This window comes from Myotis davidii, unplaced genomic scaffold (genome assembly GCF_000327345.1).
Source record: "Myotis davidii unplaced genomic scaffold, ASM32734v1 scaffold54, whole genome shotgun sequence".
NCBI classification, from domain to species: domain Eukaryota; kingdom Metazoa; phylum Chordata; class Mammalia; order Chiroptera; family Vespertilionidae; genus Myotis; species Myotis davidii.
In genome coordinates this window covers 503,981-511,065 of record NW_006287915.1, presented here as the reverse complement: position 1 = coordinate 511,065, position 7,085 = coordinate 503,981, and the positions used below count along the sequence as shown (strand labels likewise).

General features: G+C 39.1%; 1 pseudogene; it reads left to right on the top strand.

Moving 5' to 3' along the window:
• Nucleotides 1-5,040: 5,040 nt before the first annotated feature.
• On the top strand, nucleotides 5,041-6,180 carry LOC102773141 (annotated as a pseudogene).
• Nucleotides 6,181-7,085: the final 905 nt, after the last annotated feature.

The following is a 7,085-nucleotide window of genomic DNA, read 5'->3' as shown; positions in this document are numbered from 1 at the left end:
ACTGAGCCACTGAGCCATTTTAATTCTTGATTTGTGCCAGAAATCAACCTAAAGGCAGGGCAGAATTTTATTGTCAAACCCTGTAAATTTATTGGTTAATTTACTTAATGGACACATAAATTCATTGAATTTAAAATGAATTTTCTGCAAATCTATTTCATTTGATAGAGATGATGGGCTTTTGGCCTTAAAGGGTGACATGATTTGGACAAGTGAAATAAGAGTATAGGTTTTTCAGAGTACAGTATAAGAAATAATAATAGATCTATAGAGTTAAAAAAAAAAATAAGGGGAACTTCTTGGGGAATGCCAGGAGGATGCAGATGGTAGACAATAACAGGAAGGTAGTATAGTCATCTCATGGAAGGTGTTGAGTGTCTGGCTTTCATTTGGTAAGCAATGGGGAGCTACCACAGATGCTTGAGCAGAGGCAAAGGTAATAGGATGAAGCAGGTAGAGTTCAAAACATTGTTTACTTAACTAGAGACTCGGTGCACAAAATTCGTGCATGGGTAGGGTCCCTAGGCCTGGCTGGTGATCAGGGCTGGTCAGGGCCTTCCTTCCGGCAGCCAGCCGGGGCCTCCCTTCCCTGGCTGCCGGCTGCTGGGTGGGGCCTTCCTTCATTCCACACTGACCCCTGGTGGTCAGCATGTCATAGCAAGCGATAGGTCTCCTGGTCGAACTCCTGTGGAAACAATTTGCATATTAGGCTTTTATATAGAGAGATATTTATTTGGCAACTATAGATGAAAAGAATTTAGTAAAGAAAAAAGATGAGGCAAGAAGACCAGGTTGGAGGCCTGAACTAGGGTGGTGGCTCTAGAAATGGAGATGGGTGGAGATAGATTTTTAGAACAATGAGGAAGTAAGATCAGTATGTGGTGGTGAGGGAGAAGTGGTTGTCAAAAATGATTAGCATTTCAAGCATCAGTTCCTGGAAGAATAGTGATATTATTCAAAGAAATCAGGAAGTCAGAAAAAAGAAAGGCTTGTGTGAGGCAAGATGGGTTCAAGTCTCTTCCTGTTAGGGATATAAGTGGCTATAATCAAGGCGGAACTAATTTTATAGCACTTACAAAAACTGGAACTTAACAGATATGAAAAAATTGTGGTTATAGCTGGATTGGCTTTATGTTGTCTCTTTGCAATAAAATGGAAAGAGGAAAATGAAAAATGAGTCACTATTTTAATTATCTGTAGACCAATCTAGCAGGGATCTGTAGTTTTTTTTGTGGTCCATATATCACAAACATAGCTCTTATAAATGGATAAGCATTTACTGAATGATTTATATGTGTTATTTATTATGCTAAATTTTAAGTAAATTAATCCTCACAACAGCCCTTAGTATCTGGATTTTCATAAGAAATATCAAGGTGCAAAGTTACTTAACTTTACTCAAGTTAAAAAGGAATTGGTGGAATGGCATTTGAAACCAGGTTCTATGAGATTGGTTTCAAAGTCTTTGTTTCTTCTACTCTAAATGGCTAAAGTATTTATTTGCCTTTCTCCCTTTTCCTTCTCACGTTATGAAAAGGAGTAAATGCCTTTATCTAAGCTGTTGGTCTTTACTATATGATTGTATTCTGGGACTGATTTAATGTCTGCTTAGGAGATCTATCTTAGGAAAAGTTTGTGCTTAGGGGCTCTCCTTTTCTTTCTTATAGTTTTAAAATTTTTAAAAATTGATTTTTAAAAATAAACACACTTAGCGTTTTTGATTGATTTTTGAGAGAGAGAGAGGAAGATCAATTTATTGTTTCACTTATTTATGCACTCATTAGTTGATTCCTTTCTGTACCCTGACTGGGGATCAAACCTGCAACCTTGGCATATCAGGATGATGCTTTAACTGAATGAGCTACCCACCCAGCGCCAGTTTTATTGAGATATAATTGGTATACATCACTGTATAAGTGTAAGGTGTATAGTATAATGGTTTAGCTTACATATATTATGAAGTAATTACTGCGATAAATTTAGTTAGCATCCATCACCTCATATGGATAAAATAAAAAGAGAAGGCAAAAAACATTTTTTTCCTTGTGATGAGAACGCTTGGGATTTTCTCTTTTTTTGAAAAAATATATTTTAACTTATTTCAGAGAGGAAGGGAGAAAGTTTTTTTTTTTAAGATTTCACATATAAGTGAGATTATACAGTATTTTTCTTTATCTGTCTGACTTATTTCACTTAGCATAATGCCCCCAAGTTTCAACCATGTTGTCACAAATGACAGGACTCCTTTTTTAAAAAAATGGCTGAATAATATTCTATCCTCACTCTCTCTCTAACACACACACACACACACACACACACACACACACCATATATTATAAAAGCATAATATGCTAATTAGACCAGACGTCCTTCTGGATGACCTTCCAGATGAAGTCGGGGCTGCAAGGGAAGCCTGGGTCCCAGGTGCCAGAGGGAAGCCGGTGCTGGCAGCCAGTGGAAGAAAGGCCTACTCTTGCACAAATTTGGTGCATTGGGATACTTCTTTATCCATTTATCTGTCAGTGGACACTTAGGTTTCTATATCTTGGCTAATGTAAATAATGTTGCTATGAACACTGGGGTGCAGATGCTTTTTCAATTTGGCGTTTTTATTTCCTTTCAATATATTCCCAGAAGTAAATTGCTAGATCATATGGTAGTTCTATTTTTAAACTTTTGAGGAGCCTCCAGAGAGTTTTCCATGTATGGCAGAAATCAGGCTGGCGGGAAGCTACAAACCATATGCACCCAGAAATTCAGAAAAGAACTGTTTTATTTGCACCGGTGCTGGCTCAGCAGAGTCTCCTCCAGAGGCTGAGCCCTGCGTCCAGGTTCTGACCTTCTTTTATATATGATCAACTCCTGGGTATTCACGGGTCTTTCCACACACGTGGCAGCCTGGGCGGTTGGCTGGTGCAAGAAGCAAGCGAGATTACAGAAGCCAAGGGCGTGGTTATGGTGGAACAAGTAAGGGCAGGGTTATCTGCTCTCAGCTTGCTTTCTCATCCATAGTGGCTGTATCAGTTTACAATCTCATCAGCAGTGTACAAGGGCACCCTTTTCTCCATACCCTCACCAGCATCTATCTCTTGTCTTTTTGATGATGACCATTCTTATAGGTGTAAGGTGATTTTGATTTGCATTTCTCTAATGACTAGTGATATTGAACAAGTTTTCATGTATTTGTTTGTCTTTTGTATATCTTCTTTAAGAAAATGTTTATTCAGAGACACTTCTCCAAAAAAGACAACACAGATGGTCAATAAACATATGAAAAGATGCTCAAAGTCACTAATTGTCAGAGAAATGCAAATGAAAACCACGAGATATCACCTCACATGTCAGAATCATTATCATCAACAAATCCACAAGTGACAAGTGTTGGTGAGGATGTGGAGAAAAAGAAAGCCTCGTGCATTGTTGGTGGAAATGCAGATTGGTGCAGCCACTAATGGAAAACAGTATGGAGTTTCCTCAAAAAAAAAAAATGGAACTGCCTTATGACTCAGCAAGTCAACTTCTGGGGAATCACAAAACACTAATTCAAAAAATATATGCACCCCTATGTTCACTGCAGTGTTATTTATAACTAGAGGCCCGGTGCATGAATTTGTGCACCAATGGGGTCCTTTGGTCTGTCCTGTGGGGATCAGGCTGAAACCGATCTCTGGGTCCAGGGTGCGGGTAAAGCAGATTTGGGGCCGACAGTGCCCCAGCAGCAAGCTAACCCATGGCTGATTCTGTGAGGAATTGGGCTCCCTCCTCTACTGGTTGGAGCATCTGCCCCCTGGTAGTCATTGGACATAATAGCTACTGGGCGATCAGTCAAATGGTCGGATGATCACTTAAGCTTTTATATATATAGATAGTCAATACAGGGAAGAAATCCAAGACCAATCAGTAGGCAAGTAAATAAAAAGCTGTGGTACATATATAAATGAAATATTGCTGGGCCATAAGAAAAAAATGAACTCTTATCATTTGCAACAGCATGGATGGACCTAGAGCAGGGATGGTGAACCTTTTGAGCTCGACGTGTCAGCATTTTGAAAACCCTAACTTAACTCTGGTGCCGTGTCACATATAGAAATGTTTTATATTTGCAACCATAGTAAAACAAAGATTTATATTTTTGATATTTATTTTATATATTGAAATGCCATTTAACAAAGAAAAATCAACCAAAAAAATGAGTTCACATGTCACCTCTGACACGCGTGTCATAGGTTCGCCACCACTGACCTAAAGGATATTATGCTCAGTGAAATCAGTCAGTTAGAGAAAGACAAATACCATTTGATTTCATTTATATTTGAAATTTAATGAACAAATAAAATTGGAAAAGACTCATAGACATAGAGCAGACTGGTGGTTGCCACGAGGGGGGGGTGGGGAGAGGAGTGACTTATGGACTACATGAAAAAGATGAAGGTATTAAGAAGTACAAATTAGCCCTAACTGGTTTGGCTCAGTGGATAGAGCATCGGCCTGTGGACTGAGGGTCCCAGGTTCGATTCCGGTCAAGGGCATGTACCTTGGCAGCTGATCAATGTTTCACTTTCATCTATGTTTCTAACTCTCTATCCCTCTCCCTTCCTCTCTGTAAAAAAAAAAAAAAATCAATAAAATATATTTTAAAAAGAAGTACAAATTAGTAGTTACAAAATAGTCATGGGGATATAAAGCACAGCATAGAGAATATGTCAGTAATATTTTAATAACAATATATAGTACCAGTTAGGTACTGGAAACATTGGGAAATATTGGGGAGAGAGAGAACACTATGTAAAATATATGATAGTCGAATCATTATGCTGTACACATGTAATGAATACAAAATAATATTGAAACAAAACTCTAAATGAAAAATTAAAATTAAAATAAAACTAAAAGAAAGAAAAACTATTCAGGCTTTTTGCCCATTTTAAATTAGATTATTTGCCTATTATTATTATTATTATTTTACTATTGAGTTGTAAATTCTTCATATACTAGAGGCCCAATGCACGAAATTCGTGCAAGAGTAGGCCTTCATGGGAGATCCTGGATCAGCACATGCTGATTGCACCTGCTCAGCTGCGCCCCCGAAGGTTTTGAAACATGAATCCTTCACTCTTCTTGATTGCCCTTTACTTAGGAATAGCTTCAGCTGTTCTAAAACTTGATGGAAGTTTAAAGTCACGATGGCACTGGTGGAAGACAACACACAGTAAACTATATGGCTCCAATGAAGAAGGATGGAGGAGAACAGTGTGGGAGAAGAATATGAAAATGATTGACCTGCACAACCAAGAATACAACCTAGGGAGACAGAGCTTCACCTTGGCAATGAATGCTTTTGGTGACATGACCAATGAAGAATTCACACAGGTGATGAATGGCCATCAAAACCAGAAGTACTTGAAAGGAGAGTGATCTGGGAACCGTACATTGCTGAAATCCCCCCAACTGTGGATTGGAGAGAAGAAGGCTATGTAACTCCCATGAAGAACCAGGGTCAGTGTGGTTCTTTTTGGGCAGTTAGTGCAACAGGTGCCCTTGAAGGACAGATGTTCTGGAAAACTGGCAAACTTACCTCATTGAGTGAGCAGACCTTGTAGGCTGCTCTCAGGCTCAAGGCAATGAGGGCTGCAATGGTGGCCTAATGGAGAATGCCTTCCAGTATGTTACTAGTAAGTCCAACAGAGGCTTAGACTCAGAGGAGTCCTATCCATATCATGCAAAGGTTGGACCCTGCAAATACAGGACCGAGGATTCTGTTTCCAATGACACTGGCTTCATGGACATCCCTGAGCAGGAGAGTCCCTCATGAAGGCAATGGCAACCGTGGGGCCCATCTCTGTTGCTATAGATGCAAGCCATCTTAGCTTCCGGTTCTATGAAGATGGCATTTATTATGAGTGGCACTGCAGCAGCACTAGATCATGGTGTTCTGGTTGTTGGCTATGGCTTTGAAGGAGAAGAATCAAGTAGCAATAAATATTGGATTGTCAAGAACAGATGGGGTAAAGCTTGGGGCAAGAGTGACTACATAAAGATGGCCAAGCACCGGAACAACCACTGTGGAATCGCCACCCAGCCAGTTATCCTACTGTGTGAGATGATGGTGATAAAGGAAGACTTGACTGAAAACTGGATATCCAGAGGAGGAATTTTTATCTTAAAACTGACCACATTTTACTTAATGGGATACAACACTTGAATCTTGGAGATCCAAACTGTGATTAAAATTCTGTGATGTTTTACATTGGTAAAATGCTACCACTTCTTTTACAAGGATGTATAAACTTTTACCTTTTACAATAAAACTTAATTTTTATTATTACAAAAAAGAAAAAAGAATAGGCCTTCCTTCCCCCGGCTGCCGGCACCGGCTTCCCCCTGGCACCTAGGACCCGGTGGCTTCCCTCCGGCCCTGGCTTTGTCTGGAAGGATATCAGGTCTAATTAGCACATTACCCTTTTATTATTATAGATTTTGAATATTAACCCCTTATCAGATATAAGGTTTGCAAATGTTTTTCCCATTCCATTGGTCATCTTTTCACTTTGTTGATAGTTTCTTTGCTGTGCAGAAGCTTTTCGTTTGATGTCATCCCACTTGTTTACTTTTTATTTTATTACTTGTGCTTTAGGTGTCATATACAAAAGTGACTGTCAAAGAGCTTTTCTCCTGTTTTCTTCTAGAAGTTTTATGGTCTCAGGTCTTATGTTTAAGTCTTTAATCCATTTTGAGTTAATTTTTGTGAGTGATGTAAGATAGGGGCAGTTTTATTCTTTTACATGTGAATATCTGTATTTTTCCCCCCAGTAACATTTTCCCCATCAAAGGACCCTCTTTCTTGAGACAACTCCTTTCCCTTTGGAATGACAATTTCTATCCCTTATTTGTGACTTGGAAAGACAGAGATAGATTAAATAATAAAATTAATTTTTTTTTTTATTGTGCAAGTGTTTTTTATTTGTTAGTGAAGTGTGACCCAGGTACAAAAGAGTGCACGCCTTGCGTACACAGCTCAGACGACTTTTCCCAAAGAGCGTGCACCCATGTAGCCAGCGCTTCGTCTAAAATCAAATGCCTGTAGT